The sequence below is a fragment of the Lygodium microphyllum genome, chromosome 3 (assembly GCF_053477565.2).
Source record: "Lygodium microphyllum isolate KBCC chromosome 3, Lygodium_microphyllum_v1.1.10, whole genome shotgun sequence".
Lineage (NCBI taxonomy): Eukaryota > Viridiplantae > Streptophyta > Polypodiopsida > Schizaeales > Lygodiaceae > Lygodium > Lygodium microphyllum.
The window spans coordinates 24109850-24128167 of NC_141137.1; the positions used below are offsets into that span (position 1 = coordinate 24109850).

At 35.8% G+C, this 18318-nt stretch overlaps 1 long non-coding RNA gene across 1 annotated transcript; it reads left to right on the forward strand.

Moving 5' to 3' along the window:
* Positions 1 to 5053: 5053 nt before the first annotated feature.
* Positions 5054 to 9077, forward strand: LOC148038151 (uncharacterized). The gene is made up of 3 exons (XR_015690414.1): positions 5054 to 5101; positions 6550 to 6606; positions 8365 to 9077. It is a non-coding gene; the product is annotated as an uncharacterized LOC148038151 (long non-coding RNA).
* Positions 9078 to 18318: the final 9241 nt, after the last annotated feature.

The window sequence follows — 18318 nt, forward strand, 5'->3', positions numbered from 1 at the left end:
GTAATTGGCCTCTAAAAGGTCATAGCAAACTGATATGAAAATTATTATGGATATTCCAATGTTTGGGCAGTTTTAATTTAAATGGATTGTCATTGATCTTGTGAATTATTTTGAAAGGTCCATAAAATCTAGGTGCTAATTTAATAACAAGGTGTTTCTCAACACTTTGCAATCTTCTATTTTCAATGCGTAACCAAACATAATCACCAATATTGAAACTCATGGCTTTTCTTTTCTTATTAGCTTGTTTAGTGTATGATTGCTAGGCTTTCGCAATTATATCCTTAACTTGAGCAAAAATAGTAGTATGCGTACTGGCAATATCATTAGCAGCTTTAACTTTGTTCGACAATGATGTAACAGGTGTAGGCAATCCATGTTCATAACTGTAACATATGTAGGCAATCTATGTCTATAACTAATTTGTTCCAATCAGCTTGAAAACTAGAATGAAAATATTATGGATACTTGGTCTTCTACTCAAGGCATCGGCAACAACATTCTCTCTACCTGGTTAAACTTTGAATGAAAGCAGCCATTTAATATGATGTCAGAAATTTGTGACTGACTAAGGAGATGCTTGATACTATGCTGGTTAGTTTTAATCATAAATTCGAATCCCATCAGATAGTATTTCCATTTATGTAAGGCTTGAATTACAACTAACAATTCTTTATCATAGGTGGAATATTTCAACTCAAAAGGTTTAAGCTTGCAACTAGAATAGGCTATGGGATGTGAATCTTGCATGAGGACAGCTCCTATTAGCTCAATGTGGAGCAAGCAATGAGGGGTAAATACTTATGTCACAAGCCTGCATCCATTAGGTCTCTTCAACATGATGATGTTTAAACTTAAACAAATATCTAGAATATCTACGGCCAGTTCTAGTGGTCATAAAGTTAGTGTCTAGAATAGTTTCAGGTTTTGAATCAAGAATTCCAATTTCTTCTTCTAATAAAGGAGGGTTTTCATAGATAGGGTGGACAAGTAATTGGCCTCTCAAAGGTTGTAGCAAACTGATATGAAAATTATTATGGATCTTCCAATGTTTGGGCAGTTTTAATTTAAATGGATTGTCATTGATTTTGTGAATTATTTTGAAGGGTCCATAAAATCTAGGTGCTAATTTAACAACAAGGTGTTTCTCAACACTTTGCAATCTTCTCTTTTCAATGCGTAATCAAACATAATCACCAATATTGAAACTCATGGCTTTTCTTTTCTTATTAGCTTGTTTAGTGTATGATTGCTAGGCTTTCGCAATCATATCCTTAACTTGAGCAAAAATAGTAGCATGCGTATTGGCAATATCATTAACAGCTTTGACTTTGTTCAACAATGATGTAACAGGTGTAGGCAATCTATGTCCATAAATGATTCGATGGATTTCAATAAATGATTCAAGCTTGCAATCTATGTCCATAAATGTAACAGGTGTAGGCAATCTATGTCCATAACTAATTTGTTCCAATCAACTTGAAAACTAGAATGGAAATATTATGGATACTTGGTCTTCTACTCAAGGCATCGGCAACAGCATTCTCTCTACTTGGTTGATATTGGATAAGTGGATGAAAACTTTGAACGAAAGCAGCCATTTAATATGATGTCAGAAATTTGTGGCTAACTAAGGAGATGTTTGATACTTTGCTGGTCAGTTTTAATCATAAATTCAGATCCCATCAGATAGTATTTCCATTGATGTAAGGCTTGAACTACAACTAACAATTCTTTATCATAGGTGGAATACTTAAACTCAGAAGGTTTAAGTTTGCAACTAGAATAGGCTATGGGATGTGAATCTTGCATGAGGATAGCCCATATTCCTGATCCGCTAGCATTAGTGACTACTAGAAAAAATGGTCAATTAAAATCAAGTAATTGCAAGACAGGTGTATGTTTTAAAGCATATTTCAACAAATTAAAAGACTTTTGTTGTGGTTGTTAGATCAATGATACACAACACCTTTCCTTAATAATTTCGTCAAAGGCAATGCAAGAAATGAAAAATTTCTCACAAAATTTCTATAAGAGCTAGCAAGACCTAAGAAAGAACATAACTCATGTACATTTTTAGGGATTGGTCAATTCAGAATTGTCTCTATCTTTTTAGGACCAATGCGAATACCATCAAAAGAAACAATGTGATCTAAATATTCAATCTAGATTTGGAAAAATTCACTCTTGTTAGGGTTAGCATACAATTGATTCTCTTTCAACAATTTGAAAACTAAAGATAGATGTTCACAATGCTCATTCTTATTCTTATTGAAAACCAATATATCACCAAAGAAAACAATCACACAATTCTGATACTTCAAAAATATATGATTTATCATATGACTGAATGTAGCTGGTGCATTGGTCAAACCGAAAGGCATAACAAGAAATTCATAATGACCAAAATGAGTTCTAAATGCAGTATTAAAATGTCAGGTGTATCCAATCGTACTTGATGATATCCAGATTTGAGATCTATCTTGCTAAAAATTGTGGCCCCTTGTAGTTTATCCATGAGGTCATCTATCCTAGGGATCAGATATCTATTTTTAATAGTGATTTTGTTTAGGACATGATAGTCAATGCACATCCTATAGGTATTATTTTTCTTCTTAACTAATAGGACAGGTGCACCAAAAGGAGAACTACTGGGCCTAATGAGTCCTCAGTTCAACTTGTGTTTGGATTTCTTTTTATTCAATTTGATTGTGTCTATAAGGTACTTTACATGGTGGTTGAGAACCTGGGATTAAATCTATTTTATGGTCTTCAAGATGTGTATGTGGTAAACCAGGTGGTAAATTAGTAGCAAAACAATCTTTAAATTGTGAAAGAAAATATGCATGCCTAAGATGCATCTGATCTTCCTTAGCTTCAATTTCATTCATCCATACTAAATATGATTTACTACATTTTCTCAATGCACGTTTAGCCTGTGTGTGACTAACCAGTGGAAAATGATCAAAGGTATGCAATCCATGTAATGCAATTTGGTTTCTGTTTATGCAAGATTGGGTTGTGATAGTGACAAATAGCCACACACACACACATAGAGCCCATGCACCTTCTATCTGCCCTTTTTTCCATTTGCAACCTATTTTTACAGCATGCAAGCCAGACTATGCCACATTAGCACAATGGCAAGGGACAAAAGCCTACATGCAAAGAGAGAGAGAGAGAGAGAGAGAGAGAGAGAGAGAGAGAGAGAGAGAGAGAGAGAGAGAGCCTAAGCTCTCGGTTTTTGTTAGAAAGATTGTCTATGTTAGGAAGATTGTTAGTAGGAATTTGTTTGCATCAGATATATCATTTGAGAGAGAGAGAGAGAGAGAGAGAGAGAGAGAGAGAGAGAGAGAGAATTTATAATGCTTATATAGCACACACTTACAAATACCCACACATGCACATATGTAGACACACATATCCACACACAAATATATACACATGCATATATATATATACTGCAATGCATATAAATAGGTCCATACACATATATACACATGTATACACATCTACACATATGAGGTGAAGAAAGATGAGATAAAATATGAAGATAAAGAAAGGAGAGAAAATAAAAATGATGAGAGGGAGAGAGAGAATAGGCATTTACGAGACTACACAAATAGATACATGTATGTACAAACACAAAGTATAGGAAAAACAAGAATAAACAAAAAGAAAAAATGTGTGTGTGTGTGTGTATTAAATAATTGATTATTAATTGATATTATATAAATTATACGTAATCTATAATCAATACATATATATAGTTAATATTATATATTATATATTAATACTTAATTATTATCTATCGCTATAATTAATTTATTATTTAAATTGATTACAATTATTAATATATAATATAAATAATGATCAATACACATTTTATTAGTCTTATAGATAAGTATATAATAATCATATAGAATTATGCACATATATTATTAATTATTAATTATGAGAGAGAGAGAGAGAGAGAGAGAGGAGGAGGAGGAGAAGGAGGAGGAGAATTCTCAATATAGTTTATGGGTTGTCAAATTTATGTGATGTTGTTGGCTCAATGTGTGAGGATAATATACATGCCACAATAGGTTTAATGTGAATAGAAATCACCATTAAATGTGTTTATCTTTAAGAAACTTTGAGAAATAGTCATAAAGTTTCGTTGGGATATAGTTTAGGCTTGATCCCATTGATGTTGGTCTTTCACTCTATATATATTAGTTGAGTGTCACATCCTCATATATTACATTTTTATGTATTCAACATTATATTAGTCTAAGTTACCAAAGCTTCAGTTTGGAGTACATTTCTTATATCAACTTCCCATGAACCCTCTTGCCACGTGAAATGTGGTTTCAAACCCTAACACGAAGCACTAGGAGAACATCGATGCAAAGCGCCAATGAGAATCTAGGGGCGGAGTGCCTAGTTTCTATTATGCCTAAATCCTTGATGAATTTGCAATCATAAATAGATGATAGTTAAAATAGAATTTAAAAAATCCAACAAGACTAGATTAAAACCAATGCCAAGGACCATTTCTCAATCTCACAAGTACTATACAAACATTTAGTATCGTATGCAACATCTTTCATTGAGGGGCAAATTCAATCAGTGACTGCGCTAGATTGGCACAAGTTTGTGGTGCTAGAGAGGGTAGATGGACTTCCTAAACTCTACCTAACTTGGTCGATGGCACTCATCTGCCCAATCTAAGAGCTACATACGACTTTTCAAATACTCGCCTCTATCCTTTATCTCACCATTAAAAAATTCCATTGAATACCAAACCTCTACTCCTTGTGCTACAAAGGCTTGAGACTAATAATATATAGAAGAAAAACTATTTTCTTCTTTATTTGTGTTGTAGGCTCGGTGAACTCCCAAAACCTCCATATTTGGCCACGAACCTGTCCTCTCCCCAAAGCTACATTTGAATTTGAATTTAAATTTTCGCAATCATCATCTATTGAGGTCCGAGGTCCTTTAATATCGCATGCATGCACGACGAAGTCTATTGATTTCTGTCGGGTTTTCCTGTGCGCCTTTTCTGTCGGGTCCAGGGAACACCCAACAGCAAACGTTCGCAGCGTTTGGCGCAGTAGGTGGTCTCTCTCTCTCTCTCTCTCTCTCTCTCTCTCTCTCTCTCTCTCTCTCTATGCCCACGGCCTCCCGCCACCCTCGTGGCCGTCGTGGTCACCGCCCCCTGCCCGTCCCCTTGACATGCCCTATGGTTGGCCGTCGCGCCGTTGTGGCCACCATCCCAACGACTCCACCCCCCTGGCCGTCCTCGCACCGCCGTCGACCTGGCCATTCTTGCGCCCCCCCGGTGGTCGTGCCCGCCCCGCCCTGCGGCCTCCTACCCTGCCTGTGGGTTCCTGCCCGCCGCCCTGGCCGTTCTCGCGTCCCCCCTGGTGGCTGTCGTGCCCGCGCCCCCCTGTGGCCGTCGTGCCCGCACCCCCCCATGGCCGTCACCACGTCGTGCCCGCCCCGCCCCGTGGCCTCCTGCCCGCTCCCCCCCCCCCCCCCCCCCCCCCAATCTTAATAATTAGTTTTAGTTAAATAGTTAAATTAATAGTCATATAGTTAGTTTTATTAAGTTATTAATAGTTATAGTTATTAATAAATATTGTTTTAATTAACTATATTATTATAGTTATATAATATAATGTTGTTATTAGTTATTATTATTATATTATTATATAGTAGCTATATAGTTAATAGGTAAATAGTTATAGCTAATTAATATAGTTATAGTTATTTTAATTAATTAATTAGTTAGTTATTATTAGTGAGATTAACGTTAGTATTTTAATATTTTAAGTTATTATTGAGTTATTATTATTAAGTTTAGTTATTATTATTATTATTGTATGTATTATTATTATTATTAAGTTTAGTTATTATTGTATGTATTATTATATTTATATTATATTATAATTAATAGGATATATATTAGTTAGTATTTATTACTTTAATTTAATTTAATAACTAATTAAATATTAGTAATCAAATAGGATTGATATTATAATATTATATATATTAGTAAAGTAATTAGTAATATTATAATTATAATATATATAATAATAAATTAATAAACATTACATTTTAATGTAATAGATATTAGTTAGTAATTACTTTAATTTAATAACTAATTAATTAATAATTAACTATCTTATCTTATTTTATTTTATATTTTATTATTTTATTAAAATATTAGTATTGGTGAATTAGTATAGTATAATAATTATAAGTAATTAAATAATTATATTATTTAACTAAATAGACTGATTGAGTAATCGATTATTTTTTTATTTTGGTTGTTGCTTTATATCATTATTATTATTATTAAAATTTAGTTAGCTAATTAAATTAAAACTAATTGATTAATTAAATAATTCATATTGTTTTTTAATGTGATTCCTCCACTTTTAATTATTTTTTAATTCATATGTATATTTAGTTATAATTACTTATATTTTAGTGATTTTGATTAAGCCATTGGTTGATGTTGTTTGTTGATGACTTGGTTACATGTTTGTGAGCAAGCGAGTATTTTTTGCAGTCGTGTGTCTTTTGGGTGATATTTTTGTGGCTGTTGCTCAGGTTGGTGGTCTCTCTCCTTCAATGTTGATTGATATCGATTGGTTTTGTTATTGGGTTGGTTCATTGGGTAGAGGAAGAGATAATGAGAAATTATTAATTAGTCAAATATGGGAAAGAAGGGGAGGGAGTGAGAGAAAAGTTGATGGATTGATTAATCATGGATGTGCACATGCTCTCTCTTTCTCTATCTATATTGTTGATAAGTTATGTTGTGGGTTAGTTTTGTTTGTGTTGTTGATAAATTATGAAGTGGATTAGTTTTGTTAGTACATTGCTTGGTTGGAGAGAGAGAGAGAGGGGGGGGGAGAGAGAGAGCACATCTATCTCTCTTGCTCTCTAATAGATAGGTTGTAGTGTACGAGACGCATCTCTCTCTCTCTCTCCATTGTTTGAAATTTTGATTTGAGTTTAAGGTTGAAATTTGGTTTTTTTAGACAAAATCTACATACATATGTATGTGTGCATCTCTCTCTCTCTCTTGGCTTTTGAAATTGTGGGGTTTTTAATTAATGTTGGATTTGTATAGAGAATACCCACCGACACACTTTAAATATGAGCATCTACATTGGATTGGAATACACGTTTTAGAATACGTATTTTAAGACATGGAGTGGAAGGTATCTTTTACATTGATTTTAAACATGGAGTGGAAGATTTTGTAGTAACTTTAATATATGTATTATATTTATTTACTCATGACTTTCATTATTGAGAGATAGAACTATCCTTTGCCTCATTGATTGCGATCCATGGGGCATTATTAAAAACCTATATTGATGCTTTTAAACTTAGGAAGTTGTTTAGTATGTGAGTTGTAGTTTTATTGGCAGGAGTGGGGAGTGTTGCATCATCCTAGGGCATGATTTTCTAAGAAAGGATATTGTATGGTGTGCATTATACAAACTTAGGTACAACAATTAAAAAGCCAACTCACTGATCTAATGCATGTATATTTTATGGAGTGGAATGTTCTGTAGTAACTTTATAAGATATATGTATTGTATTGTAAATCCCTAAAGGTATCAAAGTGGAGCTAAATTTTTATATTTATTTATTCATGATCATGACTTTCATTATTGAGAGGTACAACTATTTTTTATCTCGCTCATTGCGATTCATTTTATTGGTATTAAAAATCTATTATTAACATTTTTAAACTTAGGAGGTTGTTTAGTGTGTGAACTATAGTTTTATTGGTAGGACTGGGGAATGTTACATTGTCCTAGTACATGATTTTCTAAGAAAGGATATTGTATGATGTGCACCATGTAATGTTAGGTACACCAATTAAAAATCCAACTTACTGGTCATTATGACATTGGGTTCGATCCTTGACTTTGCTCATTGCAATTCATTAGTGGGTATAACTATAAGGATCTTTGAATTTGTTAATGCGAGGGGGTTTTGCATCATGAAATGGATATATCCATTGTGACAAAAACTCCAATCTCTCATCTACGGAGCCATAGGAATTTGCTTAAAATAATCCAAATGCACCTTGAAGACCCACTTGAGTCTTATGTGTGGGATAAACAAATTGAAACCACACTCCAGATGCTACTTACTATAGCAAATCCTTTTGTAATCAATCATATGGTCTAATGCACATGTGTGTTTTAAAATTAATATCATCTAGGATTTTTTACTATTTCTAAATTTTAAGATAAGCTAAGAATAGTTAATATGCACCTCGATGTTGACGCATGTGTTTTGCGTAGCATGGAGAACAAAAATGTGTATGTAGCAAATGTTGTGCAGTGCGCTCCCAATGTGCAAATGAATATGTTCAAAGGGAAAGAGGTTATAAGAAAGAAGGCAGTTGGTCGTGCACTTAGGCATGTTGGAGGATATGAAAGTTTTGTTAGTTTCTTGAGAGTCATTCATCGCTTGAATGGGCTTGAGAAGCAAGTGAAGGTAATATTTCGACGTCAAAGGGCTTCGAAGAATTGGTAGTCGTCTACAGAGGATTGAGAGAATTTTGGAGGAGAAATACGAAGAGAACCTTTGTGATGGGGTGAGGATACATGATGAGTTAGAAGAAATCAAGGGTTATATAGGGGAGATATATGACCATGTTCAAAAATATTGGCCATGTATTGGATCTTTGGATGATCATGATGAGAAGATGAAGATCTTATTGGTAGTGCTGGTCATATAAAGGATGGCGTATGTGAGTTAATTGCTCACAAGAATGAGAGCTTGGTCGCATCAAAGAACGTTTCCCTTGATGTGTAACTTACTTCTTTGAAAGTTTGTCTCAATAGGTTTTTGGTAATGTTAACCCAGATGAAGTCGTCGTGTGGGGTCATCCCCTTACACTCGAGAACATTGTCATTGATGTGCAACTTGCTTCTTTCAAAGTTTATCTTGATAGGTTTTTGGCAATGTTAACTTGGATGAGTCACCGCATAAGCACATCCTTGAAAATCTCCATTTTGAAAAACATTGTCTATCTCTTCCAAATTGAAAATCTCCACATACTTGATATATATAACCTCTGCAACACTTTTTAAATGAGTTTGTTGTACTTGATTCGATTGATGAAAATCTCCATTTTCAAAAACATTGTCTATCTCTTTCAAATTATTAAAATTTTTTGAACTCATTTTAATAGCTTATTTTTTTATATTTTCACCTTGGTATTCATTCATCTTTGAGCATCGAACACCTTTGGATCTTCAACACATTCGAGCATTTTGGTAATACCTATGTACGGATGTAGACGAACGAACATCCATTAGTAGGGCCTGGGGAGAGAGAGAGAGAGAGAGAGAGAGAGAGAGAGAGAGAGAGAGAGAGAGAGAGAGAGAGAGAGAGAGAGAGAGGGCGTGGGGGGAGAGGAGGGAGGTTAGACTATACTTAGTCGGTCTTTGTTGAGCGATATGTGCATGTGCTAAGGCATGGTCATATATGCATTTGGTTATGCATGTTGGGCCTAATATGTGTGCATTCTTTCACTTTCGAGTCTAGGATACCCTCGAGACTAACATATCTTCAAGTTTGAGTGATGCTTGCTGCGCCTTTAGTGAGTCTTATGCGCACATGTGGATGAATGGATATCTTCAAGTTTTAGTGATGCTTGCTGGGCCTTTAGTGAGTCTTATGCGCACATGTGGATGAATGGACATCGATTGAAGAGGGGAATCATTAATTGGCTTTTGACGAGCACTGTGTATGTATGTGCTCATGCATGGTTGTTTACACATGTGCTCATGCATGACTATTCTTTTATCTTTGAGTCCAAGATAGTTTTGATTTAGGGTTTTCAATTGCAAATGTGTTTATTGATTGTGTCTTCAATGGCTTTGAGATTTCTCTATTGGGACTCTTATACTCTATTGAAAGTTTCAGGTAGTCATCATGGAACAAAGCAAAGCTATGGACGATGTTCCAGACATAGTGCATTCGACTCCATTGAATGCAATTGATTCGGTTGAATTAAAGAAAACAGTCACAACATCGTATCTTCTACGTTTGCTTGCTTGGAGCCATTCACATGGATATGGGAGATAGTTATTCTAATTATATTTGCGTCAAGGTATTGTATACTTTTTGGGGAGACAGTCATTTGTGTATTTTGTTGCAGCCAAAATGTGGAGTTTAATAGAGTGAATAAAGTTAATGTGTGAAAGATGAAAGAAGTGGCAAGGCAACAGGGAGGGAATGTTACTAAATCCACAAGGACAACAACGATTCGAAGAAACACAAAGATTGCTTCAAGTTCTTTGGAGTTTAAATGCCTCGATACCAAGATGAATGAGTTGATGGAATTGCAGATGAGTTTATCCACACGTGTCGATTATGCACTTGCCATTTACTCTACAGAGTTGTATGAACAAGCTAAAGGTTTGTACGGTGTTGTGTGCAAGACAAAGCACACCCAAAGTGTTCTTCAACAAGTCTCGAGTGGTTTGGGTGGTGAAGGAGGGAACTTTCAGCAATTGTCTCTGAGACAAGCAGGTTGATGAATTTGTTGTTGAATGATACGTGGGCATCGTTTTGGGGGCTTGGAGATGACCATGAGCCAGTGATTTGCTAGAGGGGTTGTCCACTACCGTTATTGTAGTTTCAAATGAATGCTAATAGATTTAATGCTACTATGTGGTGTGATGTCTCTTTCTTGACGTTTGATTTGTACAAATAATTATCATTATCATGTCAAACAATGTGGATATAACTTTATTCATTTTTGTGGTGTAATGCATGTGAGTAATATTCTCTAATTGTATGGTCTAATTGTAATGTTTGAATATTCATCTCTCTCTCTCTCTCTCTCTCTCTCTCTCTCTCTCTCTCTCTCTCTCTCTCTCTCTCTCTCTCTCTCTCTCTCTCTCTCTCTCTCTCTCTCTCTCTCTCTCTCTCTCTGGGGAGCTTAAGTCTATGATGCATTTTTCTCTCTTTTAAAGATTTGTAAACATTGATCGCATTTATAATTTTATGTATGTATCCATTGTCTCTTTGTTGAGGTTTGATCTAAAGAAAGACTTATTATGTCTTGCAATCTGGAGACTTCATTTATTTTTGCAATGTAGTACGTATCAAAGAGTAATATTCTTTGTAAAATACTTGGATATGGACATCTCTCTCTCTCTCTCTCTCTCTCTCTCTCTCTCTCTCTCTCTCTCTCTCTCTCTCTCTCTCTCTCTCTCTCTCTCTCTCTCTCTCTCTCTCTCTCTCTCTCTCCAATATTAGTTTCAATGTCTATGAACTTGCTAAGGATTGAAATAATGTGCATTTTTTCTCTTTTGAAGAGTTTGTAAATATTAAATACATTTTTATTTTTAAGTATATTGCCTCTTTCTTGAGGTTTGATCTATAGAAAGACTTATTATGTCTTGCATGGTCTCTCTTTTGAAGAGTTTGAAAATACTAATCCCAATCAAGCCTCTCCTTGAAAGAATGCATGGTCTCTCTTAATGTGCAAGCTTTGTGAGAATCCAATCAATATGGGATTTTTGCATCGGACAACTAGGAAGGATTATGTGTTACGTATTCATAGGCATAGACTCAACTCTACGCGACATAGATGACGACAGTTGCTAGGCTTAGGGCTCAAATGACAAAACATGACCAGAGGGGATACAAAGAGATGTGCTCTACTACAGTTGAGTGTCATAACGTTTTGCAACGAGGGGCTCTAAATCATGGTAGCTTGATTTATAAGGGACTTCACAGTTTGATTGAGGAGCAATTTGCTAATGATTATAATTGTGATATTGAAAATCACCAAAATCTAGGAAATCATGTGATTAATGAGTCACATGTCAATAATGCTCCAACCTTGTCCTCGAAATGGAGGTTTTTGCTCCATTTTACATTTTACATGCTTTGCTTGCAATGGATATTCATCCTGCAACTCTCCTACAACTACAATATTGCTATTTCAAGGCCCGAATGTGCATTCCATGGGGAATCTTTCTGAGATGGAGATGTGAGTCTCAAGTGCAGGGGTTAGTTTTGTTTGGTAAACATTGTTGTCGAAATGGAAAAGTAATGTTGCTATCATTGCAACATCCACCACAGCTATTGTATGATTTGTTGCATGGTATGCATCCTCAAAGTAGAGTATTTAAAAATAACATATGAGCATATGATTCATTTATCATCGTATAGGCCCTTTGATTCTTAATGTGCAACGACATGAAAGGCCGACCTTTGCACAACTTTATGTTTATGATACTAAGCATGAGTTATCTAATCAGTTGGATGTTATGTCTAATTTATTGCCAAATTTTCTTGGGGAGCTTCAGTCTATGATACATCAACACAATGCATATACACAAGCTTTTATATCTGTGGGTATGCAATTGCAAAACAATCCCTTGTATGATTTGAGAATGACTATTTTTGGGGTTCAACAGGCTAATAGGCAATACTCAGCTCTAGTGACAAACTGAGGTTGTAGCTATCATGTTAGGACAAGGCGATGAGAATACTCTTGATCATTGAGACATACATGTTTATAGTCGAGATGGACAATGTATTGCTATTTCAAACTTACATATAGTGTATATACCAATGCTATACGTTCTTCTTTTTTCTATGGGTGATGATGGTTGGCATGTAAAGGTACATTATAGTAGTGTTAATGTCCCAATTAATATACATGGATAGTCTAATAAGGACTGTGTTACTCAGATGCAATTTTATGCATTTTGACTACAAGTGTGTAAGGACACTAAGGTGTGCATATTGTGGAGTGGTCGATTATTGTAACAATTTATTGTTGATGCTTGCTGTAGTAACAGAGTAATGTAGGTTGGCTTAGTGTCGTCAGAATCGATCGGTTTTATACTCGAAAGTTTATAAGGGCTTAGCAAATATGATGGGAGTGATGGATGATGGGCCAATGGAAATTATTGGTGCCTTTGTTTTGGTAAAAGGGTGGTTTTGCCATCTTCTTTTACTGGTGGGACAAGACACATGTATCAGTTGTATCAGGATGCCATGGCTATAGTGCAGAGTAAGGGAAAACATGATCTCTTTATAACAATGACATGTAATCCAAGGTGGTTAGAGATAACTAATGCTTTGTTGCATGGACAGACTACTTATGATCATCTTGATTTGACTACTCGAGTCTTTCATAAAAAACATGCTGATATTATGCATACATTGTTGAAAAGGAATCTATTTGGGAATGTTGGAAGCTATGTTAATGTGATTGAGTTTCAAAAGTGGGAGCTACCACATTCTCATACTTTGCTAATTTTGGAGCAGTCTTTTAAACCCTCTGAAGCATCCCATTATGATAGATTTGTTTGTGCTGAGTTTCCTAATAAAGCAAAGTTTTCAACTTTATTTGAAACTATCTCAAAATGCAATGTCCATGGGCCTTGCGGTGCAATGAATCCCAAGAGCCCTTGCATGTGTAATGGTCGATGCACTAAAAATTTCCCTCAGAGGTTTGTGAATGTAACAACTATTGATAGCTCTGCCTATCCTATTTATAGAAGACGAGATGATGAAAAGACGGTCACAATAAAGGGTAGTACTATTGATAATCGATGGATTGTTCCATACAATCTTTACTCGAGTAAAAAATATAATGCACAAATAAATGTTGAGGTATGCTCAATGGTGGCAGCTGTTAAGTATTTGTATAAGTATATATAAAAGGGACATGATCACGCAACCATTAAATTTTCTATTGGAAACTCAAGGTTAAATGGTACGACCTTTTGTGAAGTGGATGAGATCAAGAGTTATTTAGATGCATGGTATGTTTCTGCTTCCGAAGCGTGTTAGCGAATATATGACTATGCATTGCACAATGAGAAGCCTGATATATAGAGGTTGCAGGTGCACTTGCCTAACGAGAATTGTGCAGTGTTTCAAGATACAGACAATATATCAGATGTTATATAGAATGAAGATATCAGAAAAACTACTCTTATGGAATGGTTTGTGTACAATCGTATTTATCTAGAGGCTCGAGCTATTCGCTATCAAGACTTCTTGGTGTACTGGGTATGGAATGCACAATGAAAGGTATGGATGAAGAGAAAGCATGAAAATGCGTGTGATCGAATATACTTTATTACTTGCGAATGCTCTTGACAGTGTCTCGAGGATGTATGCCTTTTGATTATTTGCGTACTATTGGCAGTGTGGTGTACAACACCTTTAAGAAAGCCTACATTGCAAAGGGCATGTTAAAGGGTGATGATGAGTGTGTTGTGTACTTGGAAGAAGCTGCATCTATACAAATTGGTACCTAGTTGTGTGCTTTGTTTGCTGCAATTTTGGTCTTCTGTGAGCCTGTGCATCCTGGTCATCTTTGGGATATGTTTATGTTACCAATGGTAGAGGATATTTTGTATGAGTTATAGCTAGAGCATGTGCATATATCTTCTACAGTTCTATAACAAGAGGCATCAAACAAGGCTTTATTGCATCTTCATGATCTTTTACAACAACATGGGCGAAGATTGTCTGACTTTGATGGATTGCTAGAATCTCGTCAAATAGATTCTCAATTGTATGCTAACCCTCCTTTAGAAGATGAATGTGCATATGATATACTAAAGCAACATAGAGTTTGTGTTTCTATGGAGGCAATGTTGAATGATAGACAGAGAGTTGTATATAATGCAATTATAGGTACTATTGGTGGAAACTCTGGAGATGTTTTTTTTTAAATGGTCCCAATGGGTCTAGAAAGATATTTCTTTACAAGTGTTTTCTTGCTAGGTTGCGCACATTGATCAGCATATAGCACTAGCAACAACATCATCTGGCATTGCTGCTTTGCTTCTACAAGGCGATTGTACTGCTCTCTCGAGGTTTAAAATTCCATTGGATCTATGTAATCGATCCACCTGTAATATTCATGTTCAAAGCGATCTTGCTCAACTGTTTAGACAGTCGAGCCTTATTTGGTGGAAATGTCACTTTGCTTGGAGGTGATTTTAGGTAGAACTTGCCCGTCGTGATGAAGGGCTCTTGTGAAGATATTGTTAATGCGGCACTATGTTACTCTCATTTATGGCAGTATGTTAAGGTGCTAAGGTTGTTTGGGAATATGAGGATGTCAACTACTGGTGGTATAATGGATAATGGATTTATTAGTTGGATTCAAGGAATAGGGGATGGAGTGGGTATTACGGAGAATTGTGATAAGTTACATATTCCATCTAGCATGGTATTGAAAGGATACTCTATCGAAACCTTGGTTAATAGTGTGTACGCTGAAGTGTCCAATCCACGATGAGAGACTTTGAAGCATATTTCAGTGAGCATGCTATACTTGTAGTGTGGAATATAGAGGTGGCTTCTTTGAATCATTGTGCATTGCAATCGATGCTAGGAGAAGTTATACAGTACTATAGTACGGATTTAATTGCAGAGACAGGTGATAGCTCATTTTTATACTCTGTAGAGTATTTAAATACACTAGATCTTGGAGGTGGATTTCCTCCCCATCTATTGTTGCTAAAGATGAATACACATATTATTTTGCTTAGGAGCTTAAATCCAACAAAAGGTTTGTGTAATGGTACACGGTTGATATGTAAGACATTCAATAAAAAGGTGATAGATGTTGAGATAATAATAGGGACAAATATAGGGGAATGAGTTTTTATTCCTAGGATCACTTTTATTCCTAGCACTTTGCATTTTCCATTTACTATGAGGTGGAGGCGATTTCCTGTTCGATTGGCATTTGCTATGATAATCAATAAGTTGCAAGGCCAGACGTTGTCTATTGTTGGTCTTTACTTAAAGATACCAGTATTTACACATGGATAATTGTATGTTGCATTTTTAAGGATGAAATCCTCATGTGGTGTGAGGGTCTTACTGGATGAGAATGGAAGCATTGTGTACAAGGATGTACTTCAAAATATGCAATAAGATGCATTGCTTTTTTGTAGAGATACATACAGAGATGTATTTTTTGGAGGGTGGAATGATATGTTTGCATTTTTGTAGAGATGTATCTGTTGAACTTTGATGGCTTTGTAGTCCCTGCTTGGCATATATGTGAAATGGCCTTTGTGCTATATTCTGTTGGAATATACTTGATGGTAATTGAGTATATATTTCCTACAATGTATATAAGTGTTTACTTGACTTTTGTGGATGCCTACTCCAAGGTGGGGCTATTATCCAACTTCTGAGTATCAGAAGGAATTGCAGTGTATCTTGCGCATAGTGACAATGTATGATGTTATAAGAAGAATGCTTACAAGGGTCATTGAGCGTTTATATGATGATGTCAATATAGAGATTTTACTTCTAGTTTATATTGAGGTCATGCATTGTAGGTATACTTAGTATTTTTGAGTGTATATGGGTGAAGCTAAGTAGGAAAAGAGGTTTCGATGATCTCACACTAATAGAATACCGAGGGGATGGTCGGCGTATGAATTTAAGGATCTTAGTTATTTTGTGACACTACATCAAGCTGTGACAATGCCTACCGAGTAGTTTGCAAATGTTAGGCCATGTATTATTATTCTAATGTTAAGTAATCTTTGTTGATTGTTAGATGTGTTCATGTTTACATTGTGGGCTTTTAAAATTTTAGGTGCAAGAAAGAGAGGAAAGACTATCATGTCCCATGTACCATCACCGGGACGAAGAGTGGCAATGGGACTTGCTTCACCTGGGCATACTATGTTAGAGAATGGAATTTTTTCCATTGATTCCTCAAAGAAAAAAAAGCTTCATTTTGGTTAGGCCCTATGGGAAGTTTCAACATTTTTGTAGCGTTTGGATATAGATGCATATGCATAATCAAGAAGTAATACTTTGTGATTTGTTGATACTTGGGATTATGGTACAAAGTTATCGGCTTTGGAGCAAGCTTTTGTTTTGGGCTTTGCTTCACCTGTGTGGATTGTTAATACTGCTAAGAGTGTGTATTTGATGCTTGGATATGCTTAAACTTTGTGGTTCATTTCAGCGTAGCAATGCTATTTCTGATTATAACATCCAAGGATCATGTGGAGCTACTTCTACCTGTTGCGCAGAGCAAGTATGGATACAACTACAATATTGGTACTAATCATTGCATGTATATATGAGTCTATGTACTCCTAGATGCATGTTTGACCTTTTGTACATGCGTGTAAGAGAGGGAGGGAGGGAGGGAGTGAGTGAGTGTGAATAGAGAGGGAAGAGGTGTAAAAGGGGTGAGAGATAGAGTAGAGGAGAGGGATAAAAGAGGGAAGGGAGGGAGAGGTGAAAAGGGGGAAGGGAGGAAGAGATAGAGGTTGTGGAGGGAGAAGAAAGATAACAAGGGAGAAGGGAGGAAATGAGGATGATAGATGTGAGAAAGAGAGATAGGTAACAAATATACGAGAGAAGAGTTGCAAATGGAGGGGAGGGGGTGAAGACGGGTAGGGAGACGGAGGGAGAGGCAAAAACTAGTGAGAGAGATTTGGGATAGAGGGAATATAGTAAGCAAGCATATGGTTTCTTTCACTCAAGGATACAAAATATGTATTTCTATGTCTTTTGTTTATGGTTTGGTGCAATGTTATTTCCAATTGTAACATCCAAGGTTCGTATAGAGCTACTTCTAGATATCATGCAAAGTACGTATGGGTAAAGTTTGCAAGTTTGGTGCATAAAAGACATTGCATACATATGTGAGTCTATATACACCTAGATACAAATGCATATCTATCCTTTTATGCATGTGTACACGAGAGAGAGAGAGAGAGAGAGTGTGTGTGTGTGTGTGTGTAAAAATACAGGGAGAGATGTAAAAATAGTGTGGGAGAGGGGTTGCAAACAAAAGAAAGGCATAGACCATGGGAGGGAGGAATACATTGTGGATATACTTAGTGTTTTCAAGTGCATATGGCTAAAGCTAAATTGGATAAGAGGTTTTGATGATCTCACATTAATAGAGTACCAAGAGGGTGGGCGATGTATGAAATCTAAAGACCTCGATTGTTTTGTGATGTTGCATCAAGCTATGACAATGCCTACTAAGTGGTTTGCGAATGTTAGGCCAAGTATTGTTGTTTTAATGTTAAGTAGTCTTTGTTGGTTGTTAGATGTGCTTACATTTACGTTGTGGGCTTCTAAAATTTTAGGTGCAAGAAAGAGATGAAAGGCTATAATATCCCCTGTACCATCAACAAGACGAAGAGTGGCGATGGAGCTTGCTTCGCCTAGCTATGCTATATTGGAGAGTGGAGAATTTTCTAGTTATTTCTCAAAGAAAAGAAAGCTTTGTTTTGGTTGGACCTCATG